General features: G+C 42.4%; 1 protein-coding gene and 1 pseudogene across 4 annotated transcripts in view; one reads left to right on the top strand and one right to left on the bottom strand.

Moving 5' to 3' along the window:
- Window positions 1-19846, bottom strand: part of Jph1 (junctophilin 1) — an 86728-nt gene that overhangs the window by 49095 nt on the left and 17787 nt on the right. The gene's annotated exons all lie outside the window — the stretch shown is intronic.
- LOC106020848 lies at window positions 13102-14311 on the top strand (annotated as a pseudogene).

Below are 19846 nucleotides of genomic sequence, written 5' to 3'. Positions count from 1 at the left end.
GGCCAAAATTCATCATTTGTGTTTTCTTTTTCTTCTTTCCCTGCCCCCACCCATGCCCAGTGACTCCAGTGGGTGGCAGTGATTGCAAATTTCCTTACCTTAAACCTCTACTTCAATAGTTGTCCCAGCCCTTAACCTCAAGTCAGCCAAGGAACACAGTGATGACTAGGGGTTGGGAAGGGGTAGGGAGGACTTCATGAGCCAGGGCTGGTGAATGAACTCCTAAACAAACTATCCACTGACACAACACTAAAAATAAGTATGCTTACAGGCATAACACATTTTTGGAACACTGAACTGAACTCCTTCCTTTATCCCCTCTAGAGACTCAGGTGTCGTTCTTCGTCAACTTTATATAAAATATAGATGCAACAACTCTAAGTGTTGGGGGCAGTAAATTTTGATGTGAAGGCAGAGCGGAGACAGCGGACAGGCGCGGTGTATCAGCTGCTCACCCGGATTCCGGTCAAATGCTGATAAGGCTCACTAGGGCATTGCCTTATTTAGTCAGACTTCTGTGCCCAACACTGGAGGACGGAGCACGGTGACAACTGCGCATGCTATTACAAGTCCTACTCCTTTCAGCCATCTGCTGACACACCAATTAGAAAAAGTGTCCCCGCAGTCCAAAGAGCCTACTACCTCTCTGACTGCAACTTTCCCACAAAGACTGATAGTGACATGACACACCAACCTGGGTATGTTGCTTGACAACGGAACCCTCATGATGAGCAGTAATGCCAACTCAGCTCCCATTCCTAAAGCTTTCCCCAACAAAATAACATAGAAAATAGTTTCTTTCTTTGGTACCAGTTTTGAGGATGGAACCTAGGGCTTCTGAATGCTAGACATGTACTACATACCCAAGCTACATTCCTAGCTCCTAGTGAGTCAGTTAGAGCTGTTTATGTATTAATATTAGATGAATTGCAATATTTATTGTTAAACAACAAAACCAGAGTGCAGTCGGTGTTTGCCCTGAACTTTAGCTGTAATCCTAAAGTATAAAAAGCTGTAAAAACCAAACTGCTATATACATTTAGTGCCAAGATTCAACATCAACACTTGAATGCAACCGACGTGAAGCTGTTTATGGTTCTTTTTTATTCCGCTTAGTGCGAGTATAAATTTCCATGGAGAATTAATGTGTTTGATTTCTTGATGGTTCTTAACATGCCCTCACCCTGCCCCAGCCAAAGAACTGCAGGAATTGGTGTTGTATGTCCCACATTGTTTGAAGTGTGGTATCTGAAACACAGTGTTACAAAGTTTTTTTAAGGTGAAGACCTATTTGCTCATTTATGGCTGGGTAATGAGAACTTAATCTAGGACCTTGTGACTACCAGGTAAGCCAGCACTCTACCACTGAGCTATATTCCCAGCTCTTTTCTTTTAAACTGACCTCCTTTTTCATTTTGATTATTATTTACAATGTTCATACAACAATACACTGTACTGGGTATTTGTTTGGGGTATAACAAGTCCAGGTAGGCTGAGGAATCCCCATATTCCTGCCTCAGCCTAGGATGACAGGTTGGCACTTTGCCCAAAGTTCTGGAGAGTAATTGTGGACTTAAAGTATGCTGTTATTTATGTAAAGGGGGCTAAAAATATGTAGGTATGAATACCAGAACAACAACAACAAAAACGTACAAGATTACTAACAACATTTGCTGCCTTTGAGGAGAGCACGTGGTCAGCTGGCATCAACAGCAGGGAGAACATTTATACTTGATCTATGACATCTGATAATTTTAAGACTGTCCATTATGAACATTATTTAAACTCAAAGCAGTACCACTTCCACTCCTCTGGAGAGAGCCCAACCTTCTCACGATGCGCTGTGCAGCAGGTTTCTGTGGGCAAGGCTGCACTTCCACAGCTGGGAATCTCTGGCCAGTGTTCCAGAGCAGCCAAACTCCAGTTTCTCTTGGTTTCCTTTAATCCCCAGTCTTTCAGCAGCCTCCCTCCCTCGCTTTAAGGCACCACCCACAGTCCATTTCTGCAGCTGAGTTTTTCCTGTCCTCAACCTCCCTGAGGTCACTTCAGCTCTGGCTGTAACTCTTTCTGGTGGTCCATGTGCCCATTCATTTGTTCCCTCTCTTTGGAAGCAGAGATGGACAGCCTGCCTTTAAGGTTTTTCACTTGTTAGAGTTTTTTGTTCCACTGCCAGTTTATTATGTTTTGTATGTATCTGGTTTTGTATAATAGGCCTCCCCAAATATGAATCAAGCTTATAAAACATAACCATGGCCCACAAAAGCTTCTAAATAGAATAAAACAGAAAAAGTAATCAAGCCAGGCCTTTGAAGACTCAACTGCCACCTGTTATTACAAATGCGCAGGTAGATGATGAGCCCGGGGGAGAGGGAGCCGCTTTGAGTGCATAAGCCTAAGTACTAAGACATGGACTTTCCGTGGAGAAAACCCAGTTATGTTCGCGGGCCCCTGAGCACCTGAACAGTCCTAGTTACATCACAATGAGTCAAAAATTGCATTTTCTCCCTGGGATAGTAAAGACTGAACAACTAGTTAACTAATTATAACACCATGCAAATGCAATTTAATATATGTGCAGTTTATGCTTTAGTATTCATATTCAATTTAAACAATTTTCTGAGCAAGTATGTTTGTTTAAGGTAAAAAGTGGAGACTTTTGAAGCAGGATGAAATTCCATGTGGCACAGTAAAATTTTCCTCTGGCTATACATTTCATTCTAGTTCACTGTTTTGGTTTTGTTCAACAACAACAACAATATAAACACCAAAAATCAAACAAAAAAAACCACCTTGTATTCAAAACTATCCCACAAAAACAAAAAACAAGGTATATTTTCTCTTAGAAACTAATCCCAACCAAGAGTTGCATATTTAAACTCCGACTTTGTAAAAACAAAAGAAACATAAGCATTTCAATATAGCTTGCAATACAAGTATGTAGTTGGTTTAGCTGATTTTTTTTTAGCCAGAATAGTCTTAGAAACAATTTAAAATCATTGTTTTTACTTTATAGGTGAGAAAACTAAAGCCAGAGAAATCCACTCATTGGCTGTGCTGTCGGGGAGATGTCCAGTAAAGAACTGGTGGGATTTACTTGGAGAGCAATATTTAATATTCAATACTATGAAACCAAATGTCCATTCCGAATATTTAGAGGAGGAAGATGGGGATGCTGGAGCAGAAAGAGCACTGCCTGGTTCCATTTTCCCATCCTCTTGGGTCTCTTGAGCCCCCTGCTACCATCTGCAGACTTTCAGGAGCACCACCACTTATGCCCACCTCTTGAGCAACATGTGTAAGTTAGTACTCTACATTTACTCCTTGAGCCCACTTAATCAATGCCTTTATGATAAAAACAGTCACAGTAGATCTGGACATTTGGATCACAAGGAACCGTGGATGGAAAGCAGGCAAAGCAAGGGAGATAGGTTGGGAGGAGACCAAGGAAAAGGATGAGGATCAGGTGAACAGTCAGGGACATTTTGTGAAGGAAGTTTCTACTTGGATAATGTCTTAGGACAGGTAAATCTGTGCATCATCACTGGGGAACACCAAGTTAGTAGGGCACAGAAAACCAAAGACTGACATAATTTTATTATTCGTGTTTGTGCACATGCTTGAGGCTGTGTGTCTTCATGTGCATACAGGTACATGGGAACCAGAGACTAACTTTGGGTCTCTTCTTCCGTTACTCTCCTGCTCTATCTTACTTTTTGAGATGAAGTCTCTCATTGTATTTGCTGCTTATTGTATTTGCTGTTCACTGTTTCAGTTAGACTGGCCAGTCAGCAAGCCCCAGGGACACGTCTGTCTCTGCCCCCTCCAACCAACACTGGGGTTACAGTGAGGGCCTGCCATGTTTTAATTTTTATCTGGGTGCCAGGGATCTGAACTCAGGTCTTCAGGGTTGCATGCTAAGTCTATTTACCCAATGAAATATCATCCTAGTTCAAGTTACTTTTGTGCATGGTACAGAGCTGTACATGAGTTTACTACTGGGCAAACTAACCCATACCATATGTAGAGTGGAAAATGACAGATACCAGCATATCAGGTCAAAGAATCATGCATCTAGAGTAAAGCTTAGGACTGCTTGATATTGGACCTGCCCTAAAAGGAAGAGAACTTCTTTCTACTGAACCTTTCTGTAAGGGAAGATGGAACAAATCATTTGATCTGATTCTATTTTTAAATTTTTTTTCAAGAGTAAAATGAAGCAAATTAGGTGGTTTAGCCTAAATGTAGCTCCAGCAGCAACCAAGGTATCTAACTGAATGCATGGGAATCACAGCCTTCCATGGTACCACAGAAGTGGGGGTGTCTCAAGACAGTCCCCAGAGTTGCTTTGGACTATCTTATGCCCCATTTCCACTGTGTGTCCTTTCTATTTAGAACAAGTTCTCCCCCATGTATCTGTCCAAATCTTCTAGCTCAAGATGCGATTCTTATGTTCTTTTCCCATGAGAACTTCTCCATGTTCTCAACACCCAACCCCTGACACATCCCTTTGCCCATTTAAACTTTAGCATTAAAACATTCTGAAAGCCATAGCATTCTACCCTGTCCCACACTCCCTCCTCCCCCAGCAGCACAGAGACGCACAACATTCCACAGCTGGCATGACTGGAGCTCACTTCGGGCCCTTCAACACCCAGGTGTGTTTACTCATGGGAGCACCAGAGACTGTGAGGGACAGGGCGGGGTCTTGGGCTTTTATGGATTTGTGTAATACACAACAAAGGGGTCCCCCTACTGACATCTACCTCCTCATTTATTTTTAAACCATAATGTTTCTTTTATTCTTCATGCTTTGAAGTAGACTTGCATTGTTTACTTTTTTATTAGTTTTTACTTTAAAGCAATCTTTCCTTATTTTACATACCAATCCTAGTTCCCACTCCCTCCCCTCCTGCTCTCCCCACCTTCCTCCACCTCACACCCCCTCCACTCCTCAGAAATGGTAAAGCCTCCCATGGGGAGTCAACAAATTCTGGCACATAACTTTGAGGCAGGACCAAGACCCTCCCCCCTGTATCTAGGCTGAGCAAGGTATCTCTCCAAAGAGAATAGGCTCTGAAAAGCCAGTTCAAGCACTAGAGGTAAATCCTGTCTACCTCCTGATTTTTAAATGAAAATTTCTACTGTCATTTTGTGAATTGCAAGCTTACTCAATTATATGTCGATTAGTTTTAGTTACTGGTTACAAAACCTAAGCGCATACATTTGGAAAAAAAAGGAGATGTTTTAATCATCTGCTTAAAATATAGAAAAGTAGAATAAGGAGAATTTCTCACACTTTGAAGTTTGTCTATTTCTTCTGAGAAGGTTGAGTAGCATATCTATGAGGCAGGAACACAGACATGCAGATGTGTAAGTGGGCGAAACCTAATGCAGTCTTGCTAAGCCACGACAAAGACACAGGTGTGTTTCCTTTAAAGCTGTTTAAACACCCATAAGCAGATGGCTTGCAGTGGCAATTCAGGCTGGCCCAAGTTTTAAAAAGAAACCTACATCACGTAAGTATGTCTCCATAACCACAGTTTGCACACACCCAGGAGCAGCCATCAGGAACTTCCAAACAGAGGTGTGGCCATGTATACTGCAGGCTAGGGCTTTTGTTCATTCTTGCCTGCAATGGATTAGGAGAAAATAATTTACCCTGGCAGGATTTGGGTGGGAATATCCTCAGTTTTCCTTCTGAAGGACCTATGAGTGCTGATGAAGTCCCACTGGCCCTGAAGTTGAATACACATCTAACCGAACACCGCTGAAGCCTTATATAAAGTCTTGTATAATGCCTCAGAGATACCGCCATAATCAAAGACATGCCCAACCCGGGGCAAACTTAACCTACAATGTATTGATACGTCCATGATTTGAGGAAGAGCTCACACAGAATAACCACACTCTAAGAAGATCACACACATCAACCTGGGGAGCTCTCCCCTAGCTGTATGAAGTTCCATCAACCACTACTTCATGGTACAGAGGAGGGGGAAAGAAGCTTGGGGAAGTCAATTGTTAATTGAGGTCACTCCATTCATGGTGACAGTGCCAGCAACTGAAGTTGTTCTGGCTCCTCAGTTTTCACTTCCCCACTACTACCTATTACAGAAAGATATTAAAATAACCCCATAAGTCTCTCTGAACAAAATGTAATTTGTCATATTGACAATATAACACTTTTCTCAATGCCTTGGTGACAAACCACAAGCTTACACCTTCCCTTATTCCAGCACCCATAAATAACCTAGAGTTGACTCTCTCTTCCAAGACCAGAGGGACAAAAAGGGGTAAGGACTTTATCAGAGGTGAGACTGTGGAACGGTGCCAGAATTTGAGACATTTCTGACAGAACCAAGACAGTCTGGATCCCACTGCTTGAAGATCTTGGTGACTAGCAGATGCTCCTTCTGAAGCCCCTGGAGGAGGTGCCAAGTACTACAACCTAGGTACTGGGAACTTCTGGGGTTTCTGAGCCTCATCTCAGTTTGGAAGTTGATGGAACCCCTGAAACCCACAGCTACTTAGCAGAAACAGCATGATTAAGCTAGCATGGGAATACCAAGAGTGAGCCTCCCCAGTCCAGGGCCTGGGGACCTCTCTGAAGGTCAAGTTCCCAAGCTTTCACTGCCAGCTCCTGGGTGCTATGCTCCTATCTCTGGCTACGAGGCAGACAACACTTACCCTGTTCTCCTCCCAGCCTCAGGCCCAGAGGAGCCATGTGAACATATCCAGGTGGTTGGAGAGGAGCCAAGATTAAGTTGATCACAGGGATTGAAAGATGGTCAAGAGCAGGTCTGGATGGACCTTCCGATTCCCAAATGTTGAAGACAAAATGACCACCAGGCAAGCATTCTGCCTTAAATCCCCTTCTCCCAGAGTCGCCCTTCCACAGAAGAGTTCCCTCTGATGATGATCCTATCCTGGCCTGGCAGCCAAGCAGCTCGGTTTCATGCTGTGTTGCTAGGTGTTTATATAACTGTCACTGCCACCTGACAGCACATTTTTCTTTTGGGGTTTTACCCAGGCACTTGCTCTGTTCCTCCTTTCCATGAGGGGGCACTTGGGAAATGTTGGCTGAAGTGATTATAAAATTCACTCCAGCGCAAATATTCAGCGTCTACTTTCTGATTTAAGTTTATTGACTCTTTTGACCTCTGCCAATACTCCACTAAGCACTCTCCTCCCAATCTGCAGACAAAGCACTGAGAAATATGCAAAGGTTAAGCCATGCCCCAGTCTAGTACCAGGATTTGAGCTCACTGCCAGATTGGAGAGTGTGCTCGTAATCGAGAATTCCACATAGAGGTGAATGACAACAAATGGCACCTTAGTTTTTCAGGAAAAACAATCTTTTATCTTCTAGACTCTGCCAATACGGGTTCTTTTGCTTGGACAACTCTTTGGGACCTTTCCAATTCTAGAAAGGCCTCTTTCCTCAAGACCCCACTTGAGACTGTTTCTAGAAAGTCTCTCAGGCTCCTCTGGCTAGTGAGGAACCATGAGCTGGGCTCTGAGATATACCCATGGCCTTTTGTTCCAACACAACCCTCATCATTACAGACCAGCCACTACTTTTTCTCCTCAAGCTCTTGAATGAAGTCACTGGGAAGGGAGCAAGACATTTCCTTCTCATGACACAGCCTGGACACACTCAACAACTGTTTGCTTAATACTTCAGTGAGCAATGGTGACTGCTGATCACTGTAAGGACATTCATGTATACTTAATATCATAGAATTCTCCTGACCTCCCCAAGCTATGGGTAAGCTTGTTCTATTTCTTACATGGCATGGTAGTTTGAACATAACTGGTCCCCATAAGCTTATAGGGAGTGGCATTATCAGGAGGTGTGGCTTTGTTGATGGAGATTCTTTCCAGCCTGGTCCCAGAGCTGCCTTGTCCCAAATGAACACATAAAGAATTACATTATAAAACTGTTGGCTAATGGCTAGGGCTTCTTATTGGCTAGCTCTGTCTTAATTATTAACCCATTTCTATAAATCTATGTATTTCCACTTGGTCTTGGCTTACCAAAGAAGGGTCTGGACCTGTTTTTCCTTCCTCCACTACATAGTGTCTCTCCATGGTCTCTCTCTGCCTACCTTTCCCAGAATTCTCATCTCCTAATCCTGCCTATCTTCATGCCTTTATTGGCTAAACAGTGTTTTATTCATCAACTAATAAGAGAAACACATATACAGAAGGACATTCCCCCATCAAGGTTTGGCTTTGTTGGAGGAAGTATGTCATTGTGGGGGTGGGCTTGAGGTCTCTTTTGCTCAAGCTTTGCTCAGTGTGACTGTCAATCTGCTTCCTGTTGCCTGCAAGATGTAGAACTCTTAGCTACCTACCTCTCCAGCACCATGTCTGCCTGCACACCATCATGTTCCCAGGTGTCATGTTCCTTGCCATGATGATATAGTACAGAACCTCTGAAACTGTAAGCGAGCTTCCCTCAATTAAATGTTTCTTTGTAATAGTTGCTGTGCTCATGGTGTTTATTCGCAGCAATAGAAACCCTAACTATGACACACAGCCACAAACAATGACCAGATATTTCTAACATTAGCTCAGTGTAGTAGAGCCACTGTGGCTCCATTGTCCCCAGACATGGGACAAGGCCAGCACTCCAGGGAAGGTCTGATGCTCTTATGTAGTTTGCCTGCAGGTGAGCCTCTGGGCTCCTGTTCCTGAGACCTGTGAAGGGACTGGGTACAGTTCTGGGGTCAGAGCTCTCCCATTTGCTCATCTTATGTAATTCAAGGGTCGTATGTGCTAAGTGTCCAAGGAAATTGGTGTAGCTGACCACTAAAGGACCCAGGGATGAAAAGTTTCTTTCACTAAACTGACTACCTTTCTGCAGCAACCTCAATAAGGAGATTAAAAACTAGCCATAATCCATGTAGTGCTGAACTGATGTCCTATGAACTGCTGGCAGATCATTAAGTCTTAGTCCCATGCTGAGTATTCTAAACCTCTAAAAAACAGTCTACTTGGAGAAGTAAAATTAGTCAAAACCAAGTATTTAAAGGGCCCCAAAGGTCCTGACATTTGTGTTAGGATCCATGGAAGATACAAAAAAAAAAAAAGATTCTTCTGGCTTACAGTATGTACTAACAGACATAAAGTAGGCCCCTGAAGAAGCGATGCTCTATCAGGACAGCATGGTTATCACTTTCCTTCCCAGCACTGTGGAATTAAATATGTCTGTTAGGAGGTAGCCCTTACTGAGAAGGACCCTGGCTCACTTGAATGTCTCACTAAGGAGGGAACTTTCAGAACCTCTATCTGATTTGATGGCATATTACCATGGAATTCATTAACTTGAACTTCTAAAAACTACCCAGAATTTACATGAACAGAATTTCACATGAAAACAATGGGTGGGAGGAAAAGAAAAAAGTACTGGAAATGTCCAGAGAAAATCCAGTTCTCTACAGCCCATTTTAAATTTCTACAATTCTTTTTATCTGTTTGGAAGAAGGTGTGCAGGTATAGCAATTCTCAAGCACAAAGTTTCACTTATTCTCGACAAGAAATAACCCCCTCACCCTTAGGATAAACAACTATAATTTCCAAATGAAAGTTGTGTATCTTTACAGGTAAAGTATTTTCTTATTCATGCAAATGTGGAATGATTAAGACAAATTAATATATCTAAGAAACCTCTTCTTAACCTCCAGGAATTAAAAACGAACTTCTATTAACTTTGGATAATTCAAAATTCTCATACAGACCAAATGTGTAAGGTGTGACTTGATGCAATTTATGATGTTGCAGGAGTAACTCATACCTGGGGAGTTTGACAAAAACAGTAATATTTTAACTCATTTGTGTACCTGCTTTGTGAACTTTTCAAACTATTGTTGCTGGACTAGAGACCATCTCACCATCTTCCTGACAAAAACAATTAGGATGCCTGAAGGAGTCCTCTGCCCTCTCCTAGCATTTGCCTGCTTCCATGAAGAGGTCAGCCTGCTCAAGCAGGGACCTGCTAGTACCAGGGAACTCTGGGAAGGTATCTGCTAAGTTGGCTCTCAGAGCCTGCAGGGTTCTCTATATTCAGCCAGGGAGGGAGACCAAAGAAAGAGCTCTCACAGGGCTAGAGAAGGGATGGGGATATGGACCCCCAGAGAGATGCTCAGCTCCATGTGGTTTGGCTCCCAAACTGTGCAGCACTGCTAACTCATTGTTCATCCCACCTACTGTTTGCAGTTACCACACTTCAGGACATCCTTCAGAGGTTCAATCTTGGGCTGCAGGATTAAGAGTCTGCATTAGCTAGTCAACACATTCTTCTTCATTTAACTATTAGTCAATTATCCACATGCAAGCATGCCCCTACCCCCTGAAGAAAGGCCTTTTGCATGGAAATCACAATGTGAATTTTATTCCTTCCTATAGGTTCTTAGTCAAAAGACCAGGCAGCATGAAGATTCAAGCTTAGAGAGCCACTGTACTTATGGCTTACAGGAAAAGGAAATGCAAATTTGATTACTTTTTAGGTAGAATTATGTAAATTACATTTACTACCACAAATTGTTTGACATTTGCCTCAGTATACACTAATTTCCCATTTCACTGTATCTGCCTCAGAAATTTCTCTTCTGGAGACCCCTCTACATACTTTCCAAATGTTTGTGTATAGCAACATGAATCTTTGATTTTCATGTTTTCGTTTCTTTAGCAAACTCTTCAATGTTCAGGCCCCATAGTCCCATTGTCTCGTGACTGCTCTATCATGTTCCACTGTGAATGCCCACCATACATTATAAGATTAGTTTGCATCCTACTGTCCTTGCATCACCCAAAGTGCCATGTGCTCCTGGGCACTCACACCATTAGTACTTTAACTTGTCTGCAGCTGGCTCTATCTGACTTTCCCCCTTTGGGTTCCAGGGCTCTAGTTCTTTTTGCCTGAATTGATCCTGTCTGGGTGTCTTCTGATGCTGCCTTCAGTCCCGTTTGTGCGCGGCACCTAACTGCTTTCCCTGGAGACACTGCTTTGCTCATGTTACTAGCTTCTTCAGAGCCTGTGTGATGCACTGTGCCTGACCAATGCCTTTATGGTCTTTGCATCCAACCCCCTCTCTCATTATCGCTTCAGCTGTGCTCTCCACCATGGCAAAACAAACATGGAGCATGGGATTGTATGTTCTGCAGAGGATGCAGAATCAAGAAGGCTTTGGGGCATTCTTTCAGAGTTTTTGTTTTTAAACACTGATTTGTGTGTGTTTACAGGCACGTATTTGGAGGTCAGTGAATAATTTGTGGAGACCAGTTTTTCCTTCTAACACATGGGCTCTGGGGACTGAACGCAGGTCATGCAGCTTTGGTAGCAAGCATCTTCATCTTAAATTTGATGGGCCATCTTGCTAGCTCCCTGGAAGTGCACTCTTGTATGTACATTGCAAACAATACTTTTCAAGTAAGGATGACGCTCAAGCCTAGATGTTGCAGGAAGGCTGTATCCAATGTTTCTAGCCTGGTTCTGCATTTCAAATAAAAAAAATTCTTTGCTACACACCAACAACCTTGATTTTCAGAAGTTTTGAAAGTAGTACCACCATTCTCCAAATACTTGGAAACTTACTGGATCATGTTTTCTGACGGTAGAATGTGGGCAAGAGGAAGGTGTGTGCTCTGGGAAAAACCCTGGTTTCCAGCTGCTACTGGCAGTAAGAACCACTCAGAAGCACTAAGAGAACAGTAAGAAATTAAGACCCAGAGCCATCCCACAACTAAGGTACACAGGTGAGCTCTCCACTTTTGAATGCGTCCCTTCTCTTTAGGCTACGAGCCATCAGGTGCTGTATTACCTCCTCTTAGCAGTACCTTCATCATTTCTGATAATTCATGCCTCAACCCCCCTCTAAAATGTTGCTTCCTGATCAACTTCTTTTTTTTCTCTGAGACTGGGTATTGATAACATAGCCCAGGCTAACTTTGAACTTATGATCCTCCTTCTGCCTTCCCAGTGCTAGGATCACAAGGCCTGTACCATTGGCTCTGTCCTGACTAAATTCTCTATGACATCATGCCCAAACGATTCTACCTGGGGACTTCCCAGTATTCACACAACTTTACTGGTCATTCCTGTGGGGTTAGCATCCATCCATGCTGGTGTAGGAGGCTGCTTGTCTTCATCTTCCCTTTGGTGGTTTAATGTTATGCAGTGAAGGCTCAGTGACAAACACACCAGCTCCAATTTAAATAAAACCGTCAACATTAAAGCTTACTAACTGAACTTTAAGACCCAAAATTACACAGCATAGAAGATGTTGAAGCAACAAACAAACACAAACAAAAAAACCACCTAAACAAACTAATTCCCAAGTGTGATTTTCTTACTTTTGTTTTTAACTTGTGGAATTAAGTATTAGTGATTCTCCCTTTACTTGATAATCAGATCTTAGTAACTCCAACAAGAGGTTGAAAGCCACTGTTCTCTCCTGAGGAGTAGGAAGGAAACTTTTACTGGATAAGGATATTGTGCACTAGTGGAGCACTTGCCTGTGCCTGAGATTTAATCCTTAGCACTCAAACAACAAAAAGGTTTATTGTCAAGTTCACATTATAATGTGGAAAAAAACCACTAGGCAATGTAGCCAAGTAAAAAGGAACTACTGGAATGGACTTAGAAAAAAGTCAATATACTCACGTTTAGTTTCTGTGATAACAAACATTTTCACATTTATGGAAACTGTCTTGGAACTTTTGTAGGATGAGGTAGAACTGTAATAAACATGTGCTGGATGAACTGTTTTCAATTCACCTGTGTTAACTCTAAGCTTGTGATGGGGAGTCATGCTCACACTTCCCTCTTGTCCTTGAGGTCTAATATGATGTGGAACACGTAAATATTCAACAATAATTTCTGAGTTGAACAATGACTATTATTGGAGCCATGCTTCCGGTACTTCAAAAACAGGTTTTAGTATTGATACCTCTAATTATAATCCTGTTCCTAAGAGTTTATACAATATGGGATGCTGTTCCCTGGCTCAGAATATCATACGCAGGCTATCCCTCCTCAGGCCACCCACAATACTGAATATACTCCTGCTGCAGGTCAGGAATGACTCCTTTCTACCAATGGGAGGAGGTGCTTACCCACCACACTGAGTGGTGGCTATCCAGGAGCTGGAGGCCCATCCTGATGCCCCACATCCAGGCAATTCTCCAGTCTCTCCTGGAGGTCAAGGCTTTGGGGGCCCACCTTTGGAACAGGGTTTTCTGGCTATCCAGAGCCACTTGCAGAATCTTATGGTGGTGATTTGTTTCAGTCTTGCATTCAGTACCAGGTGGCTTTCCTGGAGTAACAGATACTTTCTCAGTACCCTGCAGAACAAACTCCTTACCCTAGAGAGCCTTCTATGATGACTCAGGGCACCCAAGGGGCAATCCAATCAGCCTACAAATTTGATGCAATGAGAGATGCAGAAACTCTCCTTTCAATGAAAGGAATGGGGACAGATGAACAAACAATTGTGGATGTTGTGTTCAACTGTTCCAATGACCAGAGGCAGCTTGAAAGACCATGTAAGGCAAGGATTAATTAAGGATCTCAAGTCAGAGTTGAGTATAAATATGGAGGAATCAATCCTTGCCCTGCTCATGCCTTCTACATATCATGATGCCTGAAGTTCACAGAAAGCAATGCAGGGAGCAGGAAGTCAGGAACACATCCTCAGAGAGTTGGTTCACAAGAACAAATCAAGAAATTTGAGACACTGTTAGATGTTATCAATTAGAATTTGGATGAGACCTTGGGAAGGACATTAGGCAGGAAACCTCAGAACATTTTGAATGTCTCTTCATGTGCCAGGGAAAACAGTGATGAAAATCACAGCGCAAGCTACCAGATGGCTCTGGAGGACACTCCTCACCTCTACCAGGCTGGCGAGGGAGGCTACGGACAGATGAGTCCTGCTTCAACATGGTTCTCAGCACAAGAAGCTTCCCTCAACTGAAAACTCCCATGGAGGCCTATTCCAGGATGGCTAATGGAGATTCCTTAAGTGGTGTAAGCCAAGAGCTTTGTGGACATGCTGAAAGTGGTTTAAAGACCATCTTGCGGCATGCCCTAAACTGCCCGCCTTCTTTGCTGAGTGACTGACTCTATTACTCTGTGAAAGGCGCTGGCACACACGACTCCACCCTGGTTCTAACTGTAGTTACTGGAAGCCAGGTTGTCCGTATTCAGATAAACATATTTACACATATGTATAAGACCCTGAGCACACTGACTGCAAGTGATATGAATGCAAACTACAGCCGGCTGCTTCTGGCCATTGGCCTGTGAAAGGGACTTTTTTCCTTAACGAATGGAGCTGTTAAGAGCTTATTCTTCCAAGCAATGAGTCCTGCATGCAGCAATGCCAAACATCACACCTAAACAGAGGTTTTTACTAAGTACTGTGCCAGGGTAACATGCTTGGTTTGCACACGTTACTGTCTTAAATTTAATGTAACCCCCCATATTCAATCAGTGTAAAAGTCATATCAATGATGTCATAATTTTGCAATATTTGTCATGCTTAATTCCTACTACTTTTATTTTAATCAGGATTTCAAGTTAAATAAAAATCACAGTAATCCCTAAAAGAGAAAAATGTTCAAACAATACGGTCCTTTCCCATTTACTCTACCAACTTTGACTAAGGACAAATCTGGAATTAGAAAGCAGACTGCCATATTGCTTTACTCTGTTTACTAAGAAATCTAAGAAATGTTAAGTTTGGTTCAAAATCAGACAAAGGAGGGGGATCCACATTTCAGGGGAGAGTTAAGATTTGAGTTTTCTCTAGCAATCTGGTTCATGTTACTGATAAGAAAAAGGATCAGAAAGATAAACTGTTTCATATGTTTGAAGTAAGCCACACATGTCCTGGAAATCTTTCTGCTAACCTAACAGAGGCATTAGAATACCGCACAAGTATCTTAAGAGTTGTTTCTGTTTCTTACTCACTACTTATGGTCTACCAAATCTTTCTAACCTTATCCTGAGGCTTTATCATCCTTCCCTTTTGACCAGAATGTTGTGGAATATTATTTTAAGGTATATTACATTTGTTTACACTATGGAACATTTGTTTTAATAATGCAAAGATGTGTTGCATTCTTTTACAATGCATTTGTTTAACTCTGTGAAGCTGTGATTCTTTGTCTATAACATCTGATGGTCTACAATAAAGAACTGAACAGCCAATAGTGAGGCAGGAGAGAGGATGAGGTACCCCAGCTCTTCTCCCTGGCAGGCAGAGAGAATAAATGGGAGGAGAAATCTTGGAAGGAGGAGGAGCAAGTAGAACAGAGCAGGTGAGAGAGGCCACCCAGTCATCCAGCCATGGGATAAGAGTTAAAGTAAGTTATACGGAAGTAAGAAAAGGAAAAAGCTAAGAGGCAAAAGGTAGATAGAATAATTTAAGAAAAGTTGGCCAGAAACAAGCTAAGGCCAGGCATGTATAAGAATTAAGACTCTATGTCTGATTTATTTGGGAATTGGGTGGCAAACCCTCCAAAAGAGTAAAAGAGCCAAAAGAGTATTAAACAGACAACAACATTACGGTGCCCAACTTGGGGCTAGAGTTAAAGAAAATCCAACTATATTATAGCATACCAACATGGGCCCATATTTCCATGTAGGGCCTGAGAAAGATGGAATAAAAGAAAGAAAGAGAGAGAAAGAGAAAGAAGGAAATAGAGAAAGCGAGGAAGAGATAAAGAAAGAAAGAAAAAATAAAGAGGACATGGCCCTTAAGAGATATTACTGTTCAGCAGGCAGTACTAAACAGAAAAGGCAAGCTAAGTAAAAAACCACTTGTGGCAGTGCTGGTACTGGCTTCCTACAGATAGGAAGGGTGACTGCAGTTCCCAGTCATGAACTCTGAATAGCTGGGAGCTTTAGCTTAGCTCTCACAAACCTAGAGCTGGCAGAGCCAGCTAGGGCCATGCACAGGATCCAGGAGTAACTTAGCAGTTTCAAGTTTGGTCCCGCAGTCAAAAAAGACTAGAGATATTCAGTAAAAGAGGTCCAGATGGAAAAATCTTGTAAACAGGTTCCAATGTGTTTTACAATGTGCATAGGCTTAAGAAAGAAAAAATGGGTACAGAATGTCATAGAAAAAAAGAGATTAAAAATAGTCTTTAAAAAAAGAAAAAAAGCCATAAGAGTAAAGAAAACAACCAAAAACATTTTGGTATTCCAACGTGGAGCTAGAGTAAAGAAAATCCAACTACAACAGAATGTTTATCAAAATCTCAAATTTTCCACAGATACATATATCATGGAGAGAGAGAGAGAGAGAGAGAGAGAGAGAGAGAGAGAGAGAGAGAGAGAGAGAGAGAGGGAGGGAGGGAGAGGGAGAGAGAGAGAGCATAAGAGGGAAGGAAGAATTTCAAAAGGACAGAAGGCAAAAGAGGGTTATGAGGATGGGAGAAAAAAACCAGTCTCTCTCTCTCTCTCTCTCTCTCTCTCTCTCTCTCTCTCTCTCTCTCTCTCTCTGTCTGTCTTTCTTTCTCTCTCCCCCCATCTCTCTTTCACACACACACATACCTACCATGACAGTATTATGGGGGAAGCAAAATGGGATGAGGCTAGTGATTAGGATAAATAAATACACAAGGTACAATGACATGTATAAAAACAAAAATATTTTGTACTCTTAAAAAACAAAAATATAAACACAAAATACTATTTTTTAAAAGAAAAAACACCTAAATCTCCTCCACAGATAAGGCTCTACTTGACTGTCTCCATCTCTCTTATGCATCAGTGAGACCGCCCATCTCACAGGCTGATGGCTCTGTTTAAATCCCATCAAAGGCTTCCCACAGTCTGCAACCTTCCAAATCACATCTTTCAACACAACCCAACCTCCTCTTCCCACACTTCAGTATTCCTTGACATACCCTAGGAGAAAATGAGTTACATTTACACAATGGAGTATTACTCAGCAGGAAAAAAAAATGAAATCTTGAAATTCCCAGGCAAAAGATGGAACTGGAAGAAACCATCCTGAGTGAGATAAGCTGGTCACAGAAAGACAAGCATGGTGTGCACTCACTCATGTATGCATATGAGACATAGAGCAAAGGATAACCAGTCTACAACCCACACCTCCAGAGAAGCTAGGAAACAAGGAGGACCCTAAGAGAGACACACATGGTCCCCTGGAGAAGGGGAAAGGCACAATAGATCCTGAGCAAATTGGGAGCATGGGGGTGGGGTGGGGGCCAGGTAGGAAACAGAAGGGGAGAAGTGGAGGGTGGAGGAGAACATGAGGGATCAGGAAGACTGAGTTGGGGGAAGAATAGAGGAAGGCAAGATGGAGTCATTACAGGTTTAAAGAGAAATATGGCACTATGGAAATTCCAGAGATCCACAAGGATGACCCCAACTATGAATTTAAGCAATAGTAGAGAGAATACCTTAAATGCCCTTCCTGTATAATGAAATTGATGACTACCTTAAATGCCATCCTAGAGTCTTCATCTGGTAGCTGATGGAAGCAAAAGCAGAAACCTGCACCTAAGCACTGAGCCGAACTCCTGGAATTCAATTATAGAGAGGGAGGAGGGATGAGCAAAGGAGTCAAGACTGTGCTGGAGAAACCCACAAACAGCTGACCTGACCTAGTGAGAGCACATGGACCCCAGTTATAAAGCTGTGGAACCAGCATTGGACTGAACCAAGCCCTCTGAATGTGGGTGCCAGTTAGGAGGCCTGGGCAGTCTATGGGACCTCTAACAGTGGAACCAGTGTTTATCCCTAGTGCACAAATGGACTTTGGGAACCCATTCCCCATGGAGGGCTACTCTCTCAGGCCAGATACACGGAGAAGGGCCTAGGCCCTCCCTCAAATGATGTGACAGACTTTGATGATTCCCCCATGGAAGGCCTCACCCTCCTTGGGGAATGTATGGGGGGTGGGATGAGGGGGGCAGTGGGGGGCATGGGAGGGTGGAAGAGAGAACTGGGATTGATATGTAAATAATATTGTTTCTAAATTAAATAAATTAAAATAAAAAAGAAATACCCTAGGAAACTTGAAAAGTGCAAATTTCTGTCTATGTCTCAACTCAGGAAATGCTCATTGTGTACCCAGTAGAAGAGGAGGAACTTTCAACATTTGCCTATGATAGCCTGCAGGGGAGGAGAAACAATGTCTTCTGGAGGCAACACCACGCCTGTGGAAACTGTACCATTCAGCTGCTTGTCTGAACTTACACTGCATGCACACTTTCTGTCCACTGCATCTATTTTCATCTTCCTTCTGTCTCCATCATCTCTGCCACCATCTGCTTCTTGCCTAGCTCCCCTCACTCTTCAGAGCACATTCTCATTCACCCTCAGCGGTCCTCTCTTTTTTGCATTTTTAGCATCTTCCCCCCTCCCTAGAATTTACCATGGTAAACTAACATCTGCTTACATTGGCCTGCAAGATTTGGGTCTATTCCATGAATATTATCTGTTCAAGAAAACAGTAGCAAGATGTAATATATGAGTAAATACCAAGAACTAAGTTTCTAGGAGAGAGATAGCATAAAGTCCTATCTATGGTGAAGAGTCTACAATGCTGAGTGTGTGATTACTAGAACCTTCTGCCTGTAAACTCTAGGAACATTGTAGATCCAGAATCAAGTTATCTTAGACAATCATTAGTCCCCGTATTAACCATCCATTGCTTACCTCTGTGTCTGTCATAACATCTCTCCAACTAACTGTACAGTAAACTCTGAAAAGTTCTTAGCAATCTACTAGCTTCCATCAGCCTAGAAGATAAGAATGTCACCAGACAGCACCTGAAGCCTAGGGCAGTTTTGGTGCCATCTTCTTATCTGTAGTTTTCACCAATGTATTTGGTAAGTGCTTTGTGACTTACCCCTGGTAATTAGTAGTTCTTCCACAGTGGACCATGCCATCTGAGGCAATCTGAATCTGCATTCTTGGGCTATGGCCACTCATATTCAGCTCAGAATAAATGATCTCTTCTCTTTGAGGTAAGATCTCTGTTTTGCATTGTCATACTATTGCTCCTCAACAGACCGACCTTTCTGAACCCGAGGATTCAAAACAAAAAATGCCTCCCCTAGTTTTCAAAAGTCAGAGGATGAGAAATACCTAGCTTCTAATGTCACATTTTGGGGCCTCAGCCTAGATCTATCACACACTTGTTTTGTGATCTTCTAATTCTCCATGTCCTACAGACATGGTTGCTGTGGGGATTAGACGAGATGACAAATGTCAAGGACATTCCACAGTCCAGGTTCTGGGTAACTGCTTAAGACTTCTCAGCTTTTCCTAGGGTCAAATGGTATCAACCAGGCTACTATCCTCAGACAAAAGACAAAGACCATGCATTTGTGTATCATGAGCTTAGGGGGCATGTCTACTGTTGTCTCTACTGCTTCAACTGGAAACAGTTCCCAAAATTAATCTACAAATCAAACAGCTGACTTGGAAATCTCTGAATCCAAACATTGCTAAGAGGATCCCACCACCTCTCAAAATTCTATCTAATGGATTTCAAAAATAATTTGACTCAGTAAACTTTAAGACAATATTTTTTTGAGAATTTCATAAAGCTCAAGGGAAATCTAGGAAGAAGGGGGTGAGAATACTCAGAGCCAGAGAACCAGGGGGCCTGCTGTCAGCCAATGTACTCTCTTCCAAACATGACATGAAATCCTATTATCAAGATTATAATGATCAGGTTCACTTATTTTAAGAGACATTTTTAATACTGGGTGTAGTGGCATTAATCCAGCACCCAGGAAGCAGAAGAAGGTGGATGTCTATGAGATTCAGGCCAACCTGGTTTACATAGTTGAGTTC

The sequence above is a fragment of the Mesocricetus auratus genome, unplaced genomic scaffold, assembly GCF_017639785.1.
Source record: "Mesocricetus auratus isolate SY011 unplaced genomic scaffold, BCM_Maur_2.0 Super-Scaffold_6730, whole genome shotgun sequence".
In the NCBI taxonomy this organism is placed as follows: domain Eukaryota; kingdom Metazoa; phylum Chordata; class Mammalia; order Rodentia; family Cricetidae; genus Mesocricetus; species Mesocricetus auratus.
Note: the sequence above shows the minus strand (reverse complement) of the source record. Positions and strands in the feature narration are given on the sequence as shown.